Source organism: Xyrauchen texanus, chromosome 40, assembly GCF_025860055.1.
Source record: "Xyrauchen texanus isolate HMW12.3.18 chromosome 40, RBS_HiC_50CHRs, whole genome shotgun sequence".
In the NCBI taxonomy this organism is placed as follows: Eukaryota; Metazoa; Chordata; class Actinopteri; order Cypriniformes; family Catostomidae; genus Xyrauchen; species Xyrauchen texanus.
In genome coordinates this window covers 31,169,338-31,193,585 of record NC_068315.1, presented here as the reverse complement: position 1 = coordinate 31,193,585, position 24,248 = coordinate 31,169,338, and the positions used below count along the sequence as shown (strand labels likewise).

The window sequence follows — 24,248 nt, the reverse complement described above, 5'->3', positions numbered from 1 at the left end:
GCTCTCGGAAATATCGCAGGGCTTGTTAAAAGCTTGTTTGTTTGCATATACCTATGTAACAATTAAACTAATGTATTATCTTAATTATAAAGCACAGGTGATTCTTCAAATTACATTGTTTTCCCTTGTTGGTATGAAAAATTGCATCTTTAATTTGTTAGAATAGTCTTTTTCTCTTACACTGTACTCAAGTGGCTATTTTCTATGTAATGGAATAATGGAATGGAATTTTATAAAAGGAATTTTGGTAAAATACATGGTATTTTCTGTGTAAAAAAAAATTACTGTATGCATCACATGGCTACTGATGAGGGCCGTGTCGATGCAATCAAATATTGATATCACGATACGTTTTCCTCATGATATTTCTTTTTTATATTTTAGATCCCAATTAGATCTACATTAATCAATATTTATATTCAGCTATTTGTGTATTAATATCATGTAAACACAACAAAGTCTGCACACTGTTACTCCCAAATCAATTTAATGAACTCACCAAGAGAATTTGTTTTTGTTTCAATCTACATGCTCTTTTTTTTTTTTAGACATCAGTATATAACTGAAGTATACCCAAATTAATAAAAAGCTTTTGAATCATAATCAAATCAAATAATGGTATGGTGATGTATATTGAAACGTGATGTGTTGTGAGTAGGGTTGCAACAGTATGAGATTTTCACCGTATCAGAAAATATCACAGTTTCACGGTATCACGTATACGGTATTACACAATTACTATTATTAGTGAAATCAGAAGGGTTATTTTATTTATTTATTTGTTTATTTTTGAGCAAAGATTTTATTATAATTGAAACTTGAAACCATTTATTTTATTGAAGTATGTGTAAAAAAAAGTCTCCCTTTTGAAAATAAAATAAATAGAATAAATAAGAAAGAATTATAATAATAAACCGAATTATAAACGTGCTAAAAAAATAGCATGTAACTATAACATGTTATGTTATATAACTAAAGCATGTTAGCGTAGCATGTTAAATTAACTACTAAATGAATACATCAGCTGTGTGAGCTTTTAATGTCCTATGATTATTAACAGTTAACATATACTGTAGGTGCACGACAGCACAGCCAGACAGATCCTGTCTGTAACTTTAACTCAGTGGTTCTCAACTGGTTTTGCTTCAGGAAAGATTTTACATTGGACATCAAGTGGTGAGCCACCATAGTAAAAACGTAACCTGTATTTAATGTATCCTGGGTCGCATTTCCTTTTATGTTGCTTTGTTTTGTTCATGGTTTTCCAGTACAAGGTCATGTATCAAGTGACATTATTTTTGTTGTTGATGTCAAAACCTACAGGAAGTTTTCTCTCCCCCTTTTAAAAATTTAAGAGCATATTTACTTATATGAGCCCATTATTATCCCGTTTGTTACCTAATATTAAATATTTATACACATATTACACAGAAGGAAAGGATCCTCATTATCATGGTTAGGTCAGTGTGCTAGTCTTAAATAATAGTAATAATAATAATAAATTAATGTATTTATGAAAAATAAATACTAGCTGAAACACATATTGAAACTTTAACTACAACTGCCACTGTTGATATAAAATGAGGTCTAATAGATTCTACCGATTATTTCATATGAAACAATAACATTTTGTCAAAATATAACAGTTACTTTTACTCATGTAAAATCCTGAAACTAATTTGTAGAGGTGATGGTGTGTATTATTTTTATTTTTTTGGCACATAGCACAGTTGCTCTTTTCCTCCTCAGTGCTGTTTGGCATGTCAGGGCTGCTACTGTTGAGAGGTTTGAATTGACAATCTCCATAACACTTTAAACTAGAAAAGTCTCACTAGAATTGAAATTGGGCACATCAGTTTTGATGTCTGCACTCCGCAATATCGAGGGAAGCCCAGTTGTTGCACGCGCGCCAGAGAGAAGAGCAGATCATTAGCGCGAACTCGTTACACTCGCGAAAGTGCAGATGAGACGCCTTTAGCTGTTTGCAAGATTATCTTTAAATCTGCCTCGGCAGTCCTAAATAGTCGATCACTTTGGGGCAGCTGAAATATTTTCAATCGGAGAACCATAGCAATGTTCTTTCCCTGCTGTCCGCGACCCAGTCCGAATAGACCAGTTGAGAAACACCGCTTTACACACACACACACACACACACACACACACACACACACACACACACACACACACACACACACACACCCACACCCTCACTCACTTATGTCAGACCCTTTCACCTTGCTTCTCTCTAACATTTTCTCTGCTGCATGTTTGTTTGTGTGACGCAAATTGATGAGTGTGACAGACAGTCGAGAAGGAAAGGAAATGTGCACGCGCATGTGAGATTCTCCGTCTGGTTGCATTTTTTTCTCAATACCGTAGATAAGCAAATGTACATGGTATGATAACCGTCAATTTTCAAACCGCGGTATACTGTGAAACCGGTATAACGCTGCAAACCTAGTTGTGAGATGCCTGGCGATACCCAGCTCTATTAATGATAAACATAAATGTATATGACTGAAATGTGAAGTGCTAAAAATGTGGCTCCATTTGGAAAAATAAATAAAACCTATCATTTATTACTGAAACTGTACTGTCCTCCGCAATGTGGGAAGATTCAGTAATACAGTAGGCTATATCGCGGTAAATAACATGCATGTTTATTTTATCATGGACGCTTCAAAATACCATGAAAAAACGATATGAAAAATAGTTTAGATTTTTTTCTGAACGCACTATTGCTTCCATCCTTCAAAGTTCACAACCAGGGATAAATTAAAACTCATCAAATCCAAGTAATTATTTGCTTTGGCAAGTAAATAAAACAGAGTTTCTTGCTGGTGACCAGATACATTTCTTGCACATTTTAGAATAAGAAAAATCTTCTTTTGACACTGTAATGAACTTTTATGTACAATTTCCGACTCTGCAAGTTGTGTATCAAAATTATCTCTTTAGTTTCCCAGTTGTAATTACAACTTGAGTGTCATGTGCAACTTCTGAGTAGGAAACATTTAGTAATTCAGGCATCATTACAATTAAAGGTGAAGTGTCGAAATATAGTGTTAAAATACTTTCATTTATCTTTGCTTAATTTGCATTAACAACTAAGTAAGTCATTTGTAGGTAAATTTTCTCGAAAACTGTAAACAATGTGTCTGTGTCGCTAAAAAGAGTTGAGTGACCCCTCCAGCATGACACAACAACACTGACTTAAAGGAATAGTTCACCCAAAAATGAAAATTCTCTCATTATTCACTTACCCTGATGCCATCCCAGATGTGTATGACTTAGGGCCCCATGCAATCTGTTTAATGTTTTTCCTAAATTCCATGTTTTCCATTTTTCCCCCCTGAATTCTGGGTTTTAAAGTTTTTTTCATTTTATCATAAAAAAACTAAATCTAAATATATTAATTCATAGAATTTTTCTCAAACGAGAACAGAACAATTACTTTTCAGTATACCATTGCATTCTTTTTATCAAATGAAGAGATACTGATCCTCATAGCACATTCCAAAGCACAACATTGAAGTTTGGTAGATTTTCTTCCAAATACATGGTCAAATACAATGCTGAACAGAGTGCATCGCAGTTTTTATGAAAGCAGAATGCTAATTTGTGGGTGAAGTATTGCTTTAAATGTGTTGAGCATGTGATGTTTGATTGTTAGGCTAGAGGTGAATCAATGACAGTAGTGTCTGCATTAGAGGGTCACTTTAGCTCAGTTCTATTATAATGCACCTGGTCTGTCCAGTAAATTCACTGACCCACAGAGAGTTCATCGGCTAGCCACTTTCCCCAGGCGTTTGCAGCAGACATTGTCCTTTTGAAAGAAAAAAGAGAAGGACAGAATTGTGTAGTGTATATGCTGTTAGTTGCGTAGCAACAAGCTCTTACATACGGTAATGTCTGCACATTTGTGTTTATTCCTGTAAGCTGGCACCTTTAAAGACCTGTGTGTTAGTTTAGCTACTTCATTCAGACACACTTTTGATTAAGAACAATCCATGAAAATTAGATTTGCTCTGGGCTGGTAGAGAGGTATAAGTGAATTTTATTTATTCAAAATAATTTATTTTAAATGTTAGCATCCTCAAACTGTTGCACAATAGGAAAGTGCAAAACTGCATATTTTTTAAATCAACTAGTTAGTGGATTGTCTGATTGTCATGGTGAGGTCACAAGTTTAAGGTGGATCTTACATGGCCATAAAAGCATAGAACCATGGTTTATCCATAATAACATGAATATTGCTCAAAGCAGGCAATTTAAAGTATGACAGTAATTGTCTTGAATTTGTAACAAAAGCAATGCTCTGATGACTTTAGCAGTGGTGCTTTTTTTACGACCGTGTGCAGTGTCTTATCAATTTTACGTGAGGGCGCTAATTCTAATCGCCAGTGCAAGTGGCCGTGGGTGGGAGTTTTTGCACTATTGTGAGTGTATGCACCAACTGGGCGTGTATTGTATGTTAATGAAGTGCCACAAAGCTCAATTTGCTATTTTCGTAAGAAAGTCGTTTGAAAACCACGTCTTAAATCAGAGCAAAGATTAAACTTAGTTCCTGCATTAGCAATTTGGAGATTCCACCAGCAAGTGGTAATAAAGTTCATGTCCAAACTCTGAAAATATAGTGGAACAGCAAATTATGAGTTGTAGCCTTCTCATATGAAACAAAAATGTATCAGAATTATCAGATATATTGGATAGGTCATGGTTGATAATTTCTTTTAATTATTATTATTATTATTATTATGTTTAAATTTACAATTGTTTTTATGGTCTAATTTGTAGGCCGAATGGAATATTAAGTCACTGCAAAATAGACCAGTGGAAGAAGTTGGAGAGAATAAATTGTTTGAAATTGGTAGGCTATGATTTTTGACCACTTTGTTATTTTGAATATATTAAAATTTAGTTTGAAGTGTAATTTTAATTTATTAAAAGTGTAACTTTTAATAAATTAAGTACATTTTTCAAAATCAACCGGTAGATGTGAAGTGTGTGCTGATAAAATCACTGTTAATACTAACCATGATTTGTGTGTCAGTAGATTAAAATTATTAATAACATTTACATTTTCTGTAATTTAACAGAGTGTACATTTAAATTCTGACAAGAATCACATTAACAATGCATATGTATATATGCATTGTTAATGTGATATAATTTATTCTAATTCATTGCATACAGTCCATTTACACAACCAACTTCTTATGAATGTGCTGTCTTGGTTTATATCACTGGTGCTTGAGGGAATGCACTACTGTATAGGACACAGACGGTGGAATAATAACCGGAGAAAACCTCAGAATTAAATGGCACTTTTAAATGTTGCATGATTTCACCAAACCTACTTGCGCTTAGACTTAGCACATGCTTGCACGAAAATACCTAAACTTCATGGCCATGCCCACTGACTTTGTGGTTATGACTTTTGGCATAGCGTTGCGCTTGACGCTAGCACTCTTAAAATAGGGGCCATAGTCATTCAGGAACACAGTTCTCAGCTTGTTTTAGATGTGTAGCCGACATGAAGAATGACATGTAGCTGATCAACCCAAAATACTTTTTTTAATCTAAAGTCTATTTATTGTAAATTAATAGTTACAATGTACAGTTACAATATAAAGGGAAATAATTGTCAATTATGTCATACAGCCCTTGCATAAACTCACTTGTTGACCTCACTAATCCGTCTAGTCAGTTGTCGGTCCCATCCCTAGTCTACAATCTTTTGATTAATTCACCAGGGATTTGCTTGCTCTACCAAACATGCTGCATTTCTCCATAGTCATCTCTGTTTAGTAACAAGGAATTTTGCAACCTTGTTATTTTCCATTTTCTGGCATTTCCAAAGTCTTACATAAAACGGTCAAATCATGGACGTGCTTGGCCCAGCCTAACTGCATTTCCAGTGCCTAATCTAGTTTTGCAGGGTTCAACGACCAGGCAGGCAGCTCTCATCTCCCAGGGTGTCTGACTGAATGCAGTTATATAACCACCCTGCGTCCTGCATGATTTTGGAGTCAGTACAAGCCTCATGCCTTATGCATGGCCAGGCAGACCAGAGCTGACCCTTTAACTGTTCCCATTAAAAGTGCTCTCTCTCTCTCTCTCTCTCTCTCTCTCTCTCTCTCTCTCTCTCTCTCTCTCTCTCTCTCTCTCTTTCTTGCTCTGTCTGTGAGTTAACCCTCTGTTATCCAGCTCTGCTGTGAACAGCTGGCACTGAATTTGTAATCAGATTTAACGTAGAGCCTGACCGCCGATTAGTTCTGCGGCCTATGGGAGAGGCACGTGTGGACACTTCCTCCATCTGTATATGAGGCAGGGAGGTGTTCTATGTTCTAAGCTTCCAGCCCCTTCCTGCTTTTGTTCTGCTTGTCTGTGTCGGGCTGTTATCTCAGGTCAACCCCATCCTGCTTTCACATTGTGCTTCTGTGCATAGACGACTGTCACAGAACAAGGACGGATGTAAGCATGGCTGGGCAATATCGGTGTATTCGCAACAATATTTCTGGCAGTGTAAAATTAAGCAACACAGGGCTCCAGACCAGGAATGCATCGATCCAGTACCTTGATCAGTATAGGCTCTGATACTGACGTTTTTAAATGGATCTGGTATCGGTCCAATGAGCCCAATCCAAATCCGATACTGTGGGTTTGTAATGTTTGTTTCTGTCAAGCTCAAAAAATGACATAAAAGAACCATAAATACACAAAGTAGTTAATATGACTTGTGCATTATACTCAAAGCCACTTGAAGACGTGTGATAGATCTGTGAATCACAAAAGGCTGTGTTTAATAAGTAAATATATAAAATGCACATGCAGCGCCCGCACGTCAGTGAATGGTACTTCTTTGTTTACACACACACTCGGCAGCCTTATGTTTGGAATAATGCACAGTTTGCTCTTATGGAAAGAAAATGGTACTTTTATTCACCAAAGTGGCATTCCACTGATCACAATGTATAGTCAGGACATTAATAACTATACTATTAATTTTTAATACTATATTACCATTTTGTTTTTTTTTTTAGTTTTCTTTTTTTTTCCAAAACTACTACAAAGAGTTCTCATAAAAAAATTATCAGTGTGCAGCAATTACAGCTTTGCAGATCGTTGGCATTCTAGCTGTCAGTTTATCCAGATGCTCAGGTGACATTTCACCCCACACTTCCTGTAGCACTTGACATAGATGTGACTGTCTTGTCAGGCACTTCTCACGCACCTTACGGTTTAGCTGATCCCACAAAAGCTCAATGGGTTTAAGTTCCATAACACTCTTTTCCAAGTATCTTTTGTCCAATGTCTGTTGTCCCACTTTGCAATTCTTCCCATAAGGCCTGCACCCCTTTACTGTTGTACATTAAACTTGTGTTGAGCAGGTAGAATTCAATGAAGCAGTCAGCTGAGGACATGTGAGGCATCTATTTTTCAAAGTAGAGTCTCTGATGTACTTATCCTCTTGTTTAGTTCTACATCTGGCCTTCCAAATCTCTTTCTGTCCTTGTTAGAGCCAGTTGTCCTTTGTCTTAGAATACTGTAATGTGCACTTTTTTATGATATCTTTAGTTTTTTGGCAATTCCAAGCATTGCATAGCCCTTTCTTTTTTTCTTTTTTTTTGCCATTTTTTACCTAATATTGACCTTAAGACATGCCAGTTTATTGCATACGGTGGCAACTCAAAAACAAACACAAAGACAATGTTAAGCTTAATTTCACAAACCAAATAGCTTTCAATTGTGTTTGATATAATGGCAAGTGATTTTCTAGAAACAAATGATCAATTTAGCATGATTACTCAAGGATAAGGTGTTGGAGGGATGTCTGTTGGAAATGGAGTCTGCCTAGATTTGATCAAAAATGACTTTTTTCAAATAGTGATGATGTTCTGTAACTATACATTGTTATCAGCTGAATACCACTTTGGTGAATTAAAGTATTGATTTCCTTCTGAAACAGCAAAATCTGTACATAATTCCAAACTTTTGGCCATCAGTGTGTACATATATAATCAAGCTTTTGACACTGAGGACAATTGAGGGGCTTGTACACAACTATTATACAAGGTGCAAACATCCATTGATGCTCAAGAAGACAACACACTACTATATGCATACTATATTTTATGTAATTATCTGTAATGTAGATTCTGAAGTTCAGTACAGCCATGGCCAAAAGTATTGGCAGTTACATAAATGTTGTGTTTTGCAAAGATTTCTGCTTCAGTTGTTGTGGTGTTGATTCACATTGTTTCTAGATTATTGTGCAGAGTGATCAGATGCATTTTAATTGAAAAAAATAAATAAGCAAAAAGCTTAATTGGCCAAAAACCCAAATTTCACTGTTTTTTGGCCCTGGTGGAAAATGACCAGCTAACATAATTTCACTAATCATATCAGCAGCAAACACAGTATTAGTATGGTGTTCCTAATAATCCTTTAGGTGAGTGTATATATACAGAGTACAGCAAGAGATTCTACAGGAAATTGTCACAACTAGCGCAGCTACAACACAACTTGAGGCGTATCTAGCTGAACTACGCCAGAAGCGACAATCCCCTTGACTACGGTCGCATAAACAAAGACCGCTTTCCTTTGCTTGCACGGATTGCGCACAGGTATTTATCTGCCCACGCACCAGCACAGAGAGTGAGAGACTATTCAGTGCAGAGTCTCATGTTCTTGATGAGCTTTCTGACAGGAGAGACTGTCAGAAAGTTTAGCAACTTTTGTTCTTGAAGAGAAACCTGTCACTTGTAGTTAAATAGAAAGCGGTCCAATATGATGTGTAAAGCAATTACATTACACTTGTTCTTCACTTGAGGATACATCAGTCGTTTACAGTTGAGGTTGGATTAATTACTGCTGTTTTGCACTGTTATTTTGCACAATAATGTTCACTTAAAGTGTACATACGTTTACATAAACAGAATAGAGCACTGATCTATATATATAATTATATATTATAGGCTAGTTATATATAGATCAGTGGAATAGAGGTCCTCTGCCATTCTGTGTTCTGCCTTTTTGTTTTAATTAAAATTACTGTTGCATATTTAAACTTTTTGAAAGATGCTAGCTAAGTTCATTACTTGCCTGTTGTTTTGTATAGAATAGTTTTCTAAAACTTTACATTATTTGGATAATTGTTAATAAAAACTGTAAAATTCGATTTTTACAGAATTGAATGAAGAATAATATTTAATAATGTTTTAATATATTTTTTGTCGAATATTGGTGTGTTACTTTCAATAAAAGTAGTTTTTCAATTCAGATTCATTAAATTCCTGAAATTAATGAAAAAGTATAATGTTAATAAAATTATACACAAAAATCGTTTTTTTTTCTTTCTTAAATAGGTCAAAAAAATAAAAATAAATAAATAAATACATTTCGGTTTCGGTTTTCGGCCAAGTGCATCCTGGATTTTCGGTTTCGGCCCAGAATTTTAATTTCGGTGCATCCCTACTTTCAATCATTGTGTTTTTGTTCGCAATGGTTAAATCTAAAGAAAGACGTGCAGCCATCATCGCTTTGCATCAAAATTGACTCACATGCAAGGAAATTGCTGCAAAGAATATTGCACCTGAAAGAACCATTTACCGGATCATCAAGAACTTCAAGGACAGAGGTTCAACTGCAGTGAAGAAGGCTTCAGGATATCCCAGAGTGTCCAGCAAGCCCCAGGACCGTCTCCTCCTGAGGAGTCAGCTACGGAATCATGTCGCCACCAGTGCAGAGCTTGCTCAATATTGGCATCAGGTTGGTGCGAGTGCATCTGCACACACATTGAGGCTAAGACTTTTGGACAATGACCTGGTGTCAAGAAGGGCAGCAAAGAAGCCACTTCTCTCCAAGAAAAACATCAAGGACAGACTGAAATTCTGCAGGAATTACAAGGATTGGACAGCAGAAGACTGGTGCAAAGTTATTTTCTCTGATGAAGCCCCCTTCCGACTCTTGGGGACATCTGGAAAATCGATAGTCCGGAGAAGAAAAGGTGAACGCTACCATGAGTTCTGTGTCGTGCCAACAGTGAAGCATCCTGAGACCATCCATTTGTGGGGTTTCTTTTCATCCAAGGGAGTGGGCTCTCTCACAATTCTGCCCACAAACACAGCCATGAATAAAGAATGTATCAAAATGTCCTGCAAGAGCAACTTCTGCTTACAATCAAGGAACAATTTGGTGATGATCCTTGCATTTTCCAGCATGAGCACCATGTAACAAGGCAAGAGTGAAGTGGCTCAGAGATCATTACATTGAAATTTTGGATCCATGGCCAGGCAACTCCCCGGATCTTAATCCAATAGAAAACCTGTGGTCAATCCTCAAAAGGTGAGTGAACAAGCAGAAGCCCACAAATTGTGATCAAATCCGAGCACTAATAAGGCAAGAATGGATCATCATCTATCAGGATTTGGCCCAGAAGCTAATATCCTGCATGCCAGAGCGAATTGCAGAGGTTATGAAAAACAAGGGTCAACACTGTAAATATTGACTCTTTGCATATATTGAATGTTTTTGCCAATAAAAGCCTTTAAAACTCATGAAATACTTGAGTATACCATAGAAACATGTGAAAAAATTATCTACAAATACTGAAGCAGCAAACTTTGCAAAACACAAAATTAATGTCACTGCCAATACTTTTGGCCACAGCTGTACTTAATAAAAAAAACTTTTATCTCTTATATTTGTCTAAATTATGAAAGGGGTTTGAACATTTATTAGACAAAAAGGAATGCAAATTTCTTTTCTCAACTATACCTACTGTTTATTAAACCTCAGATAAATGGGTTATTGGCTGTCTATCTTGTTACTGAACAGTAATCTAAATCGAGCAATTCTGTGATTTGGCGACTAAAACAGTCATTTGGGTCCTTAATATTTCAGTTTAGGAGCCTTTTTTTAATCCTGAAGCCCTGCAACTTTGTGAATACAGCAATGGCTTTAAGGATCTTATTATTTTGCATTAGCATTAGATTAGCTGTTGTGCATCTCATAGGTATGAGATTGTTAAGACAGAGGTTTTACTAGTGTCTGTTGGTAAGTTGAATTCCAATTACCGATTCAAACTAAATGACTTTTTGCGGAAGTTTCAGCTTCCCCTTTTTCACAAATTAAATTTTCTTTGTTAAAATTCACTAGGCTATATGTTGGTTTATTATTATTGGGTCTCTTGAATGCCCGATTCTGATTGATAGACAAATGTTCTAAGGTTTGCAATTACTTTCCAGTAAATGCACGGCTATGAAGTAGTTCTAGGTCTGAACATATTACAGTTCCATGTCACGTTGCCAAAATATTTCATTTATTTCAAAGAGCCGTACAGCAGACCACTGCTACTCAGTGGGGTTGTAAACAGTTCTTTAACAATTTATACAAGAATTACGCTTTTTCTCTTTCGCTCGCTCGCTCGCAGACACACACACACACACACACACACACACACACACACACACACACACACACACACACACAGCACAAGCCTCCATTGCTAGTTCTAAAATTACATTTTTTAACTAGCAACAAAGGCTTGGGCTATATCAGAGCAAGACGCTGAATCTGTGGCAGAAGAAAGCATTCCACTCACGAGAGTTTTAGGGACAAAACCAAAAAATGTCTTGAGTGAAAACCCTGAACGATGTCTTAAGGTGTGATAACCATGGTATAAGTTAAATAATTGACTGCAGCATGTTGAATTATTGAAAGATAATGCACCTGAGGTGTAACGGCCACTCTGCAGCACATTGTGACAGCATTACCACCTCTTGGTGTGTGTTAATTTTCAGTAATTCAATGGTCTGTCATCAATTATTCCTTACATAGATATAGTGCATTCAGAAAGTATTCAAACCCCTTCATATTTTTCACTTTTTATTATGTTGCAGCCTTATGTTATAATGCTTTAATATATATATATATATATATATATATATATATATATATATATATATATATATATATATATATTCACATCAATCTACACTCCATACCCCCAATGACAAAGCAAAAACCTGATTTTTCATAACTTTGCTAATTTATTATAAAGAAAACTGAAATATCACATTGATATAAGTATTCTGACCCTTAAATCAGTACTTAGTTGAAGCACCTATGGCAGCGATTATAGCCTCAAGTATTTTGGGTATGATGCGACAAGCTTTGCACACCTGGATTTGGGGATTTTCTGACATTCTTCACTAAATATCCTCTCAAGCTCTGTCAGGGTACCTTCGGTGGCCAGCCATTTTCAGGTCTCTCCAGATTGGGTTCAAGTCTGTGCTCTGGCTTGGCTGCTCAAGGACATTCACAAAGTTGTTCCCAGCTATGATCAGATTTTCACTAGTTATCCTTGTGCTTTCAACTTTCCTACTGCCTCATTTCATCTGTAGTCAAATAGATGTGGCGGAATGTAAAAAACTTTGCCATCTTTCAGGATTTGTTGCATCATGATTCTGAAATTAAATTTCTGCTAAATATGCTGCTAAAGAATAAAAATGGTCATCATTTACTACCAAGATGTAGCCTGAAAGATGCATTCTTGAAGCCTCTCTGGTTTCTCTTGAAACAGGATGAGTAAAATATTGTGCAACTTTAGTTTATTTTGGCAAAGGAGCATCAGTACACAGATTACCACTGAGATGGAGATCTGGCATGTTTGTTATGAAAAGACGTGGCAGAATGTTCTGTCAGACTTGCCCTGACCCACTTTTATCTCTACTGCTACATGCATTCACACACACAAAGAATGAAAATGACTAGAATTGTAGCATTAGGCTTGAATGCAGGAAGTTTTTATTTGCTCTTTAATCTCACACAAGTAGTTTCCTTTCGGTTCAGGTTGTAATAAATCTAAACTGCTCGGTTGCTGTTTGGTGAGGCAGCATCCACCCCTGCTGAACAGACAGAACTGTACCATCTGTCTGTGTACTGTACTCCAATTCATCCTTCCTTTCCGTCATTCTCTGCTTATTTCTAATTCATTCTCCTTATTGTAATGCTGGATCCCTCAGTTTTCTATATGTCACATATTCAAGATGTGAAATAGATACACACTGTATATGACATACATTTGAGATGGTTTTGCCAACAATGTAAAGTTTATGTCCCAATTATTTATATGCACTTTTTATTTTGCCATTAAGTTTCCTAAATACTTATACTAGTTTTTGACATTTACGAGTGTGAGCGCTAAGACAGCTATATTTTTATAGCACCTCTCTTTAACCCTTAAATGCTTGTTTCGGGTCTTAATCCTCTGGGGTCTTTTCAGTTGCTTTAAAACATATTAATGGCTAATGTCTGATAACACTGTATTCAGCACAAACTGGGCTACAATTATATGTGAGTAACATGTATGTACATTTTTGTATTTTTGAGAAAATAATGCTTATGCGTGGTTTTTGAAAAACATTTTTTTTAAGTAATTGAAATAAGGCCATATAACACATACTTAACATTTGCCACAAGCCTTTTGAGAACTGGATTTTGTAGCTGATAATTTTTGCTACAAAATGATGTGAAAACCATCCTGATCACTCATTCATACAAAACAATGTAGTAATTTAGCTTTTGTAAGGCACAATTTTAGTGTTGAAAGGTCATATGCGAGGCGGCATAAATTATCATGTATATTGATGTAATTCACACCTGAGGAGACAAAAGACCCCTCCCCTGGGCCTATCAATGAGGAATGTGACAGAGAGAGAGTATTAATTTGAGGAGACTTAATGATCAAAATCAAGTTTTAAATTAAAAGAAGTAATCTGACTATACATTTTCTTTACATATAGACTTAATTTTAGACATACACTACCATTTAAAAGAAGTCTATTCTGCTCACCAAGACTGCATTTATTTGATCCAAAATACAGTAAAAACAGTGATACTGTGAACTCTTTTTACAATTTAAAAGAACAGTTTTCTATTTGAATATAATGTGAAATGCAATTTGTGATTGCTGGCTGGCAAGTCTGGAAACAGTCCCACTAGTAAAATATGTTCATGTTTATAAAAAATAGCATGTCAGCTAATGAAAACTAAATGACTTACTCGTCTGAAATTGTATCCTCAGCTGGATCTAGTCTTTTCAAAATGCAAACGTTCATCGGAGTCCCACTCTTCTTCTGAGGGAAATTGTAACTCTTCGTCACTATCCAGGAGTTTTCTCACTTGTGTATCGTGCGTTTCAAATGCGCTGAAAGGTGAATGAACTTGATGCTTTTTATGGCACTGTTGGAGGCTTTACCATTTGCATTGATTGTCTCAGCACATTACCTTATGAATAGCGCCCTCTGCCCGTGGGTGTGATCACAATAGGGATTATTAGCTGAGCCAGGAGAAACTGTACATCGCTTTGTTTCATACAGATTACATTGCAATAGAATATTTTTTTAAACTTTGAGTTGTTTTATTTACATAAGTAGACATTTTAAGCTTTCTTTATACATATGTTTCATGTTTGTGTAATAAGTATTCACAGAGTTTCTGTTCATTTTTGTGACGTGTTTCAGAAATATGCTTGCTGACACAGAGACTGCTGAAAGCTCACCCTTTTTATTTTCTTTAATTTAGAAAAGCACAAGGTTTTGATGTTATTGTGAGTGTACACAAATAAAAGTAGACCCTTTATAGTCTCTAATGATTTCTTACACTTATCTGTATGCCCCAAAATGACAGAGTATTTTATGTTGTTTAAATAAAATGTAATGACGTTAATCATTGATAAGACGATACAAAAGCAGCTTTAGAATACAATGTATTGTTTACTACCATATTATTGATCATAAGTCAATCATAGGTACACAGTTCACAGCAATCCATTTCACAAGTGAATTTGTCAATCAGTTTGAGATTTATTATGAGGGCTTGTTTAAGAGCCCATCAATTTACACCGTCGTCAGATATGCTTGTGTAGCGTCTCGGGTGCGTTGCATCATAAACATAAAATGTTTAGGTCGCTGTTTCAAGTTAAATATAGTTTAATACTCAATTCGTTCGAATTTGTGCTCCATCAAGTGTTTTGAACGCAAGAACGTAACGCATGTTTATGTTGTACTACCTACTGAAGTTTCACTTACTGCCCTCTGGAGTAAACAGGTGATACTACAAGCTTGTATTTTTGAGGAATCTTCCTTATTATGTTCCGGGGGCATTGCGATTAATTGATTAATAATTTTTTGTCAAATGAATCGCTGAATTAATGTGTTAAATCGACACCCCTAATATATACACACACACACACACACACACACACACACACACACACACACACACACACACACACACACACACACACACACTGTCTGTCCCTCTGCCACATGTCAGTTTTTAATGAGAGTAAATTTTTCATCTAGCCAGCAGCAGAGGGACGTATTAGAGGGTAGTTTCAGCAGAAACACAATATGAAGTGATTGTTTCATTCTGAGTGAGGGCAGATGAGGGAAGCTGTCCTCCATGATCCCCAGTAAAGGAGATTATGAGATGGGGGAGGGAGGGACCAGCTGGGTGGGGGAGGGGAAACTGAAGCTGTTTGATCATGTATCACTGCAGGAATGAAGGCTGGACTTTACATGCCTACAGATTCGCATATAACCCTTTTCCACCGAAATTGCACCGGTTCTCGTGCCGAGCCTGTGCTCCGTTGGTTCATGGCGGGGGCAATCTTGAGCCTATCGTAAACCGGCCACGCTTTTCCACTGACCTGAGAGTGGAACGGTGACGTAACAGGCTACTGTCTATGTGGTAGTTTCACGTTACTACCAAAAAAACAAACATGGTGCGTCACAGTGTTTGTATACAGCTTTTACTTTTGAGGACATATTTAAACATACCGAATAATGTAATCAATCGTTATTACATTGCTCAACAAGATCTTCACTAAAGACCACAGTTAATGTAATTACATTATTGTGACAAGGTCTCTGACTTCACAAGAAGGATGTAAGGGCCGGGTAAACGTTACACACATTCTTATGTAACACAACAAGATTTTCTTTTCAGCATAACACAGAACACTCTGCTGCGTGTGTTTCTCTCTCTCTCTTCCTCCAGTGTACTGGACTACTCTTTATACTACTCCTTACCAGTCTTCCTCTCATGGCCTTGCTCTCCACAGAGGTCGCGCTGCCATGCCCCACATCACCACAATTATATTTGATGAACTATGGATTGACTTGCTAAGTTCAGTAAACTGTAACAGTGGAATCATTATTAATATTGGTGTAGCAGATGGTTGCATTTAGATTTTTGCCATAGCATATAATATTGGTTTTCAGAATCAGATTTTAGCAGTTTTACATAACAGATAGACACAATCTTCCAAACTTAGTGAGTAGCTGGTCATAAATCTCCTTACAGTACAAAACAATGCACAAAAAAGATGACAACAGTGTAATAAAAGTTGGCAAATATAACAACTTACTGAGATCAGCTGCAGAGGACACCGGCGATTCACTGTTTATCACGAGCATTACTGGCTGAATTCAATGCAATTGAATATAATTGTGGGGTTAGTTAGCTGGCTGGTCAGTGTCCAAGTTCAAAACATCGTTGCTCCGTCCACTGTCACTTTTGCTTATGTCCTTTGTATTTTCCCTGTACTTCCATAAGTGTTTATTCAGTTTGTTCATGATTTGGAAAGCGGTGTGTATCATTTCAAGATGTATCTTCATTCTTGTAGAGTATTTTTTCCTTTGTGATCTCTCTAGTTTATCTCAGATCTTTGTAAATACCATATTGCAAGTAGAGCACTCGTTTCGTCGTGTTACCTGAAAGCTTTTGATGTCTGATCATTTTTTAGGGTTTTTATTGTCGATATAGAGCGAAGAAGTTCTCTTTGCTGCAGATCGTAGCTAGTGTTGTTGTTTACCATGGTGATGAAACATTATCCTGCCCTCCATCCCAACAAGTTTTTTGGGCCGGTGCGGAACCAGGTTTTCGGACCGGAACGGCCTTTTCTGCTGGGGAAATGTAGATAGAGGTTTCAAAACCTAATAAGCAATCAACTTGGCATTCTAGGCATCATAAGTAGTTTTACACATTTAAATCAGTCATATCTGGGATGGAAAATTCTTAAAACAATAATAAAAAAAATTATTTAGGATAATTAGCACTGACACACAATATGACATAGATATTTAATAAGAGAGTAGATGGGGTAAATTTTGTCATTTTACTGTTTTTCTTATATTGTTTTTTTTATACAACCATGTTTAAGTTATGTTTATTAACATTATTTTTTGGCTAGGTTTGTGAACTCTGTAGTTATTACTAAAGTGGGAGTGTCTGTTGTCTGGATGTGGGCATTACGGAAGGTGATGTGCTTTTGACACATGTGTAATATGAGGTCATATGATTGACCATCCCCGCGACCCTGTACACAGGATAAGCGGTTGACTGGATGGATGGATGGATGGATGGATGGATGGATGATTGACCATCACATCAAAGGTAGTGGTTAGGATGGGAATCATGAGAACAGACATTAGCTACTTGAACCACCAACTGATAACCAAGTAGGCAGAAGGTCCAAAAATGGAGGTGGCTGTCAAACGATTCATGCGCAAAGAAAAAATTGCTTTGTTACAGTACTCAACGAAGTTGGGATGTTTTTTTTATTATTGAAATATATTTATGCTGCATCGTTGCCTCATTTAAAACCTGTGACAGCACACTTCTTCTGTACTGTGTTTGCACTGTTAAGATGGATTTATTGGTCCGATTGAACAACCTCATTTGATTTGTATATTTTGAATTTATTTTGTGGTTGTCCCCGACAAGCGGACAAATATTAATGCAGAGCTTGATTTTTTTAGGCTGCACAAGAAAAACACAATTGTGTTTAATTCTGTGAAACACAAATGTACCTATTCTTTTCCCAACAGGAAATACATGTTACAGAAATCTCATATGCAGTACATGTGATTAATCATTCTGTTATTCTTTCACCAAGTTATTTGCAGTGTTTGTATGCCTTTTCTGAGCGTATATTTGTTGGATCAGGTCTGCTGGTACCATAGGAGTTAAATGGAAAGAGTTACTTGTCTGTTTGCGTGCCTTTTTAAACATAACACAGGGAAATGGTACAGTCTTCCAGCTAATCTTCCTAGTTCATGTTGCCCTTGTGCCAAGCTGAACATCTGGATTAAACATTTAAAATTGCAGTCACGCCACTTTGTTTGGATGTTTCTGTTTGGCTATTATTTTGGTGGAGAAAATTTAGAAACGGCAGTATGTTATTTATTAGTGGTGCTTGCTAAAGCAAGCATCACTATTTTTATTGCTCATAATTAGGGTTAGGGATTTAGACAAACTCTGGACCCTATGTATTAAAATTTGACTTGTAGTCCATCCCACACTGTTTGCGCTACAGACATGAATGATAATTCAAATCATGCAGCTTGTTAAGGAGAGTACGCTATAACGTTTCTAATTTTCAAATGTTTTATTTACACTTGGAAAAAATATTTTATATATATATATATATATATATATACACTCACCTAAAGGATTATTAGGAACACCTGTTCAATTTCTCATTAATGCAATTATCTAATCAACCAATCACATGGCAATCACATGGCTTCAATGCATTTAGGGGTGTGGTCCTGGTCAAGACAATCTCCTGAACTCCAAACTGAATGTCAGTATGGGAAAGAAAGGTGATTTAAGCAATTTTGAGCGTGGCATGGTTGTTGGTGCCAGACGGGCCGGTCTGAGTATTTCACAATCTGCTCAGTTACTGGGATTTTCACGCACAACCATTTCTAGGGTTTACAAAGAATGGTGTGAAAAGGGAAAAACATCCAGTATGCGGCAGTCCTGTGGGCGAAAATGCCTTGTTGATGCTAGAGGTCAGAGGAGAATGGGCCGACTGATTCAAGCTGATAGAAGAGCAACTTTGCCTGAAATAACCACTCGTTACAACCGAGGTATGCAGCAAAGCATTTGTGAAGCCACAACACGCACAACCTTGAGGCGGATGGGCTACAACAGCAGAAGACCCCACCGGGTACCACTCATCTCCACTACAAATAGGAAAAAGAGGCTACAATTTGCAAGAGCTCACCAAAATTGGACAGTTGCAGACTGGAAAAATGTTGCCTGGTCTGATGAGTCTCGATTTCTGTTGAGACATTCAGATGGTAGAGTCAGAATTTTTGCGTAAACAGAATGAGAACATGGATCCATCATGCCTTGTTACCACTGTGCAGGCTGGTGGTGGTGGTGTAATGGTGTGGGGGATGTATTCTTGGCACACTTTAGGCCCCTTAGTGCCAATTGGGCATCGTTTAAATGCCACGGCCTACCTGAGCATTGTTTCTGACCATGTCCATCCCTTTATGGCCACCATGTACCCATCCTCTGATGGCTACTTCCAGCAGGATAATGCACCATGTCACAAAGCTCGAATCATTTCAAATTGGTTTCTTGAACATGACAATGAGTTCACTGTACTAAAATGGCCCCCACAGTCACCAGATCTCAACCCAATAGAGCATCTTTGGGATGTGGTGGAATGGGAGCTTTGTGCCCTGGATGTGCATCCCACAAATCTCCATCAATTGCAAGATGCTATCCTATCAATATGGGCCAACATTTCTAAAGAATGCTTTCAGCACCTTGTTGAATCAATGCCATGTAGAATTAAGGCAGTTCTGAAGGTGAAAGGGGGTCAAACACAGTATTAGTATGGTGTTCCTAATAATCCTTTAGGTGAGTGTATATATATATATATATATATATGTGTATATATATATACACTACCATTCAAAAGTTTGGGATTACTTTCCTGAAATGTTTGCAAAATATAGGCAAAGTGTGGCCACTTTGAAGATGCAAAAATATAACACAGTTTTGATTTATTTTAGATTTTTTTTGTCACTACATAATTCCCATATTTCCTTTTCTATTATTCCATAGTTGTGATGACTACTTTTATTTTGAAATGTGAAAATAAACTTTTGACCAGTAGTGTGTGTGTGTAATAAATATATATATATATATATATATATATATATATATATATATATATATATATATATATATAGATATATATATATATATGAATGAAAAATAAGCAACTTAAATTGACTGTTCGGGGGCATTTCAGTATCTTAGGTTTACTGAAGACTGGTTTAAATCATGCAGATGTGAGATAAAGGTACAACATTAGACAGATCCACTAGTCTTCCAACAAGAAACTAGTGAGTGTAATGATTTTATCTGTGGTGCTATTAAAGGGATGAATTCAGAGATGTATCTTTTTGTAATGTTTAAACGTGCTGACAGCGTGCAGTGCATTTGTGTGTAATTACTATCAGTGTGGTAAACAACAAGTTTTATCTTAAATCAAATGTACAAAGTCACCACATTTAACAAATGTGCATAATTGTCATAAAAATAAATGTAAAAATGTAGTAAATTTTGATAGCCCTAAAATAAGCTTAATTTTCTATATGCAAAATATAATTTCTTATTGGTTTTGTTTAGATTTTTGGCATAAAATAGGACCAGGACATTTTCTTGGTTATGTGAGACTCACCCATTTAGAGACCAGAATAACCTGATGAAAATGTTATTTTACCGGGCAATGAAGCTAAACTACAATGAAGCCTGGTACGGTAGGTCATGTTTGCCTTCTGGGTTGGGGACCCTGGGATGCGCCCAATAGATGGTTGGAGACTCTAGCACAAATGGCGGGTAACCGGACTCAGTGGTGTGAATGTTGTCATTGTTTGGCTGAGGAAACTATGAAGTAAAGATTATTATGATGCTTGGGCATTGAAAGATGGAACTTAGCTGTTCGGCCGATGCTGCCTTGCTTTCATACGGTACACAGTGATTGGGTTGTATGTTATTCACAAGGAGCAGCTACTTTGGACATGGACTTCTAGGGACTATGTAGTTTAGGTCCCTTTCTCTTTTTCTTTCTTTCAAGTTACTCTGTCACAATAAATACCATGATTGAATGGCAGTGAAGCATCAGTATAGAATACTTATATATTGCTGCCTTTAATGATGATAATGATGATGATGATGATGATGATGATGATGAGAGATTGATGAGATTACTTAACTCTGACCAGTAAGTAATCACCTAACAACCATATAACAACACCTACACAACCAGAGCCCTTCTAGCAAGTGGGCCTACAAACTTAGCATAAAATAGCATAAAGTGGTGGCCCCATTGACATTATATGGCGGTACACTGGCGAGGAGACAAGAGGCCATATTTATTTTTTTTTAATGGATGACTATGGACCGGGTGCTGAATAAACTGCTTTTGTCAGGAAACTTCTCATCACTTAATGTATTGACTACCTGTTTGCTAATCTTCAACATGCTTTACACTAAACAATCCTTTTGATATGAACAATGTGTGGAGTTTACTACGATAAAATGGCTGATTTATAAGAGAAGACACAGACAATTTTGCGATAGGTAGGTGTTAGTTGACTGCTCTCCCTATTCATTTGAATCGTGTCCGCACATGGTGTCTTACTGTCTTAACACACTAGTTGACAGTAACACTCTCTCCTAGTATTGTAAAAGAGATTGTTATCTGTTATAGAGGACCTCTCACACAACCACCCATGACATCCTAGCATCTTGGTGGTGACTTTGGTGATCACCACTCCCAACATCCATATTTAAAGCAGTACCGTGAGGTTTTTATTGATAGGAGTGATGGAATAGAATAAACCAATACTGTGAAATTGGCATTTTTCTTCAACTCAGTCAGTTTGCACACAGGAGGGGTCCATGTGAAATCTGTCCTGACCTATCCGTTCTTCTCCTGTTCTCCTCTTAAACACTCTTATTACAGTCTCACAGCTTAAGCCAGAACGAATGACCACAACCGGCCGCGTCTGTATCATTTCTGCTATGAATCAACGTTATGAATGTTAGTGCAGGTTGCTCAGCACTGGAGTTGTGCAGCGCGCTCTCAGCTGACTCACTCACTCTGATGATTCCCACAGCTCTCAGCAGGAGATCTGTGTTTCAAATCATTAGCTGGGCACTTTCTGTAAGCTCTGTAAAAGTGTTGTGTTTAGGATCATATTAGTCAACATATGGACACTGTCCAGTGGAGGAACACATTTTCCAGTTGGAATACAGACTCAAGAATACTGCCAAACACTCAGTGCTACTTATTTTTTTGGAAACCAGTTCTCCAGTTTATCACGCTACGCCTGCCTTAGGCAGACACACATGCAGTGAAGTGGAGAATTTGACAGGCCAAAAACAGGACTCTGCTGTCATTGTGACACACTGCATATGTTGAAAACATCCAGCAGCTTAAACACAAGTTCTTTCTCATACCTCCTCTCAGTCTGTCTGTCTCTCGCACAAACACACAAATGTTCCGCATTGAATCACATGGCTGTGGAGTGTTTCACAGCAAACCTTAACTACTGAATTAGGGTGCTGGTTTTAGCACAGTGACAGTGAGGAAGACTGAGTGTTTGTGACCACACCTGCTCTAAGAAATCAAACCAAATTGAGGTAATTTAAGGCCACTGACCTTTTATTAGGCTTGGGATCTAAGCCATTTTCCATGCATCAATAATCAGAAAATGTTCCTGATGATTTTCATATAGTAATAGGGACTAGTCATTGCACAATAGTTTTCTCTTCATCTCTTCATTCATATATCTCAACATAACTTTGGTTAAAGGGAGTCGCACACTGGACATATCTGGTGGTCTGCATGGCGCCTTCTAAAAATTCAAAGCTATTTTTTCTATGAAGGTACATACACTCTGCTATGACTCCGGAGGCTTCTTGTAATTTTATAATGCCACAGAGTATGACACATAGTTTTTCTTAAAATTCGACCCAAATCATTATCAAAGAACATCACTGGTTATAGATTGTGTATATACATATTCCATATAGCCTACTAGACTTTGTTAAATTATAAAGTATACAAAGTTTCTTAACATTTGTGCATATGGTGACTAGACTAATGTCACTTTGTTCATTTTTTGAAGTATAAATACTTTCTTAACTTTTGTTTGTATGGTGAATATATTCACAACTTTGGACTGAAACCTGCACCTTATAGGCACTTCTTGTGCAATTGTCACAACTGTTTTATGGGACAGCACAACTCTTGCATGTCTGCAAAATATCTCCCAAAAATCTCACCCAAAACATTTAATTCATAATTCAAAACGTAGTTATTGTGTCAGTAAATTGGCCAATGCCAATCATGTGAGCCATACTGGTCAAAATGTTTAGATGTTTTTCCACCATGGCAGTCAACCGAGATTGATAACAGATTTTGATAATTGAATGGATAATTTTGCTTGTGAAGTCTCACATGATGAAAGAATGTTTTGAAGTTGTAAAGAGTATGACAATTTCACTGAGAATCAATTTTTCAGTTTTGATCAGCAAGCCATGTGCATTTAGTTATTGTGCAAATTGTAGACAATTGTACTTACACTTTTGCACATATGTGCCAAAACACGTGCAATTTGCTTAAATTAATAAGAAATTCAAATCTGGTATGAACAAGAAACTAATTGTTTTAACTTAATGTTTGGCTCAATTTAATGTTTGGAAAATGAGCCAAAGTGATTGAGAAAAACAGTAATATATGCCTAAAAAATGTGTCAAGAATATGACATGGCAATCTATAATCGATATATCAATATTTTATGACATTTCTACCTTTTATATCTATTAAATTGCACTGCAACACTTGGAAAACTTGCTGGTGTTTTAATTATCAGTAAAGCAGAGCAAGCAGATGTATTTTGGAAGCTGATATGCTTTTGCATTTTTTTTTTTTTTGTAGCCGCAAGCTGTTATTTTGAAGATTCGTTTTTATCCACAGTGTTATACGTAATGAATAATATACCGTCAGCCAGTCAATTTTGTAAAATAAACCCAGACAGGGTAGTCAGGACCCTGACGTCCAGCCAAGGACATAATCATGTTTACTACATGGCTACTTTCCAAAGAAAGAAAGAAATGGACATGAAAAATGTATTTTAGTTTATACTATTTTATTATGTGAGAAGAAAAAGACCAAGGGGTGAGATGAAAAATATAAAAACCTGTAAATCTTTGTTGGAAATCTTTATTTGGGTCAACTGTTAATTAGAGTTAATATAAAAAAATATTTGACCACTGAATGCCATGATTGACCAATTAAAATCATGTTTTCCAGCATCATGTTACAGCACTTAATGTGGAACTGGAGGTAATGCTGT

The 24,248-nt window shown here is 36.6% G+C and overlaps 1 protein-coding gene across 3 annotated transcripts in view; it reads left to right on the top strand.

Annotated features, from left to right (window-relative positions):
* Positions 1-24,248, top strand: part of LOC127633752 (probable JmjC domain-containing histone demethylation protein 2C) — a 280,588-nt gene that overhangs the window by 83,750 nt on the left and 172,590 nt on the right. The window lies entirely within an intron of this gene.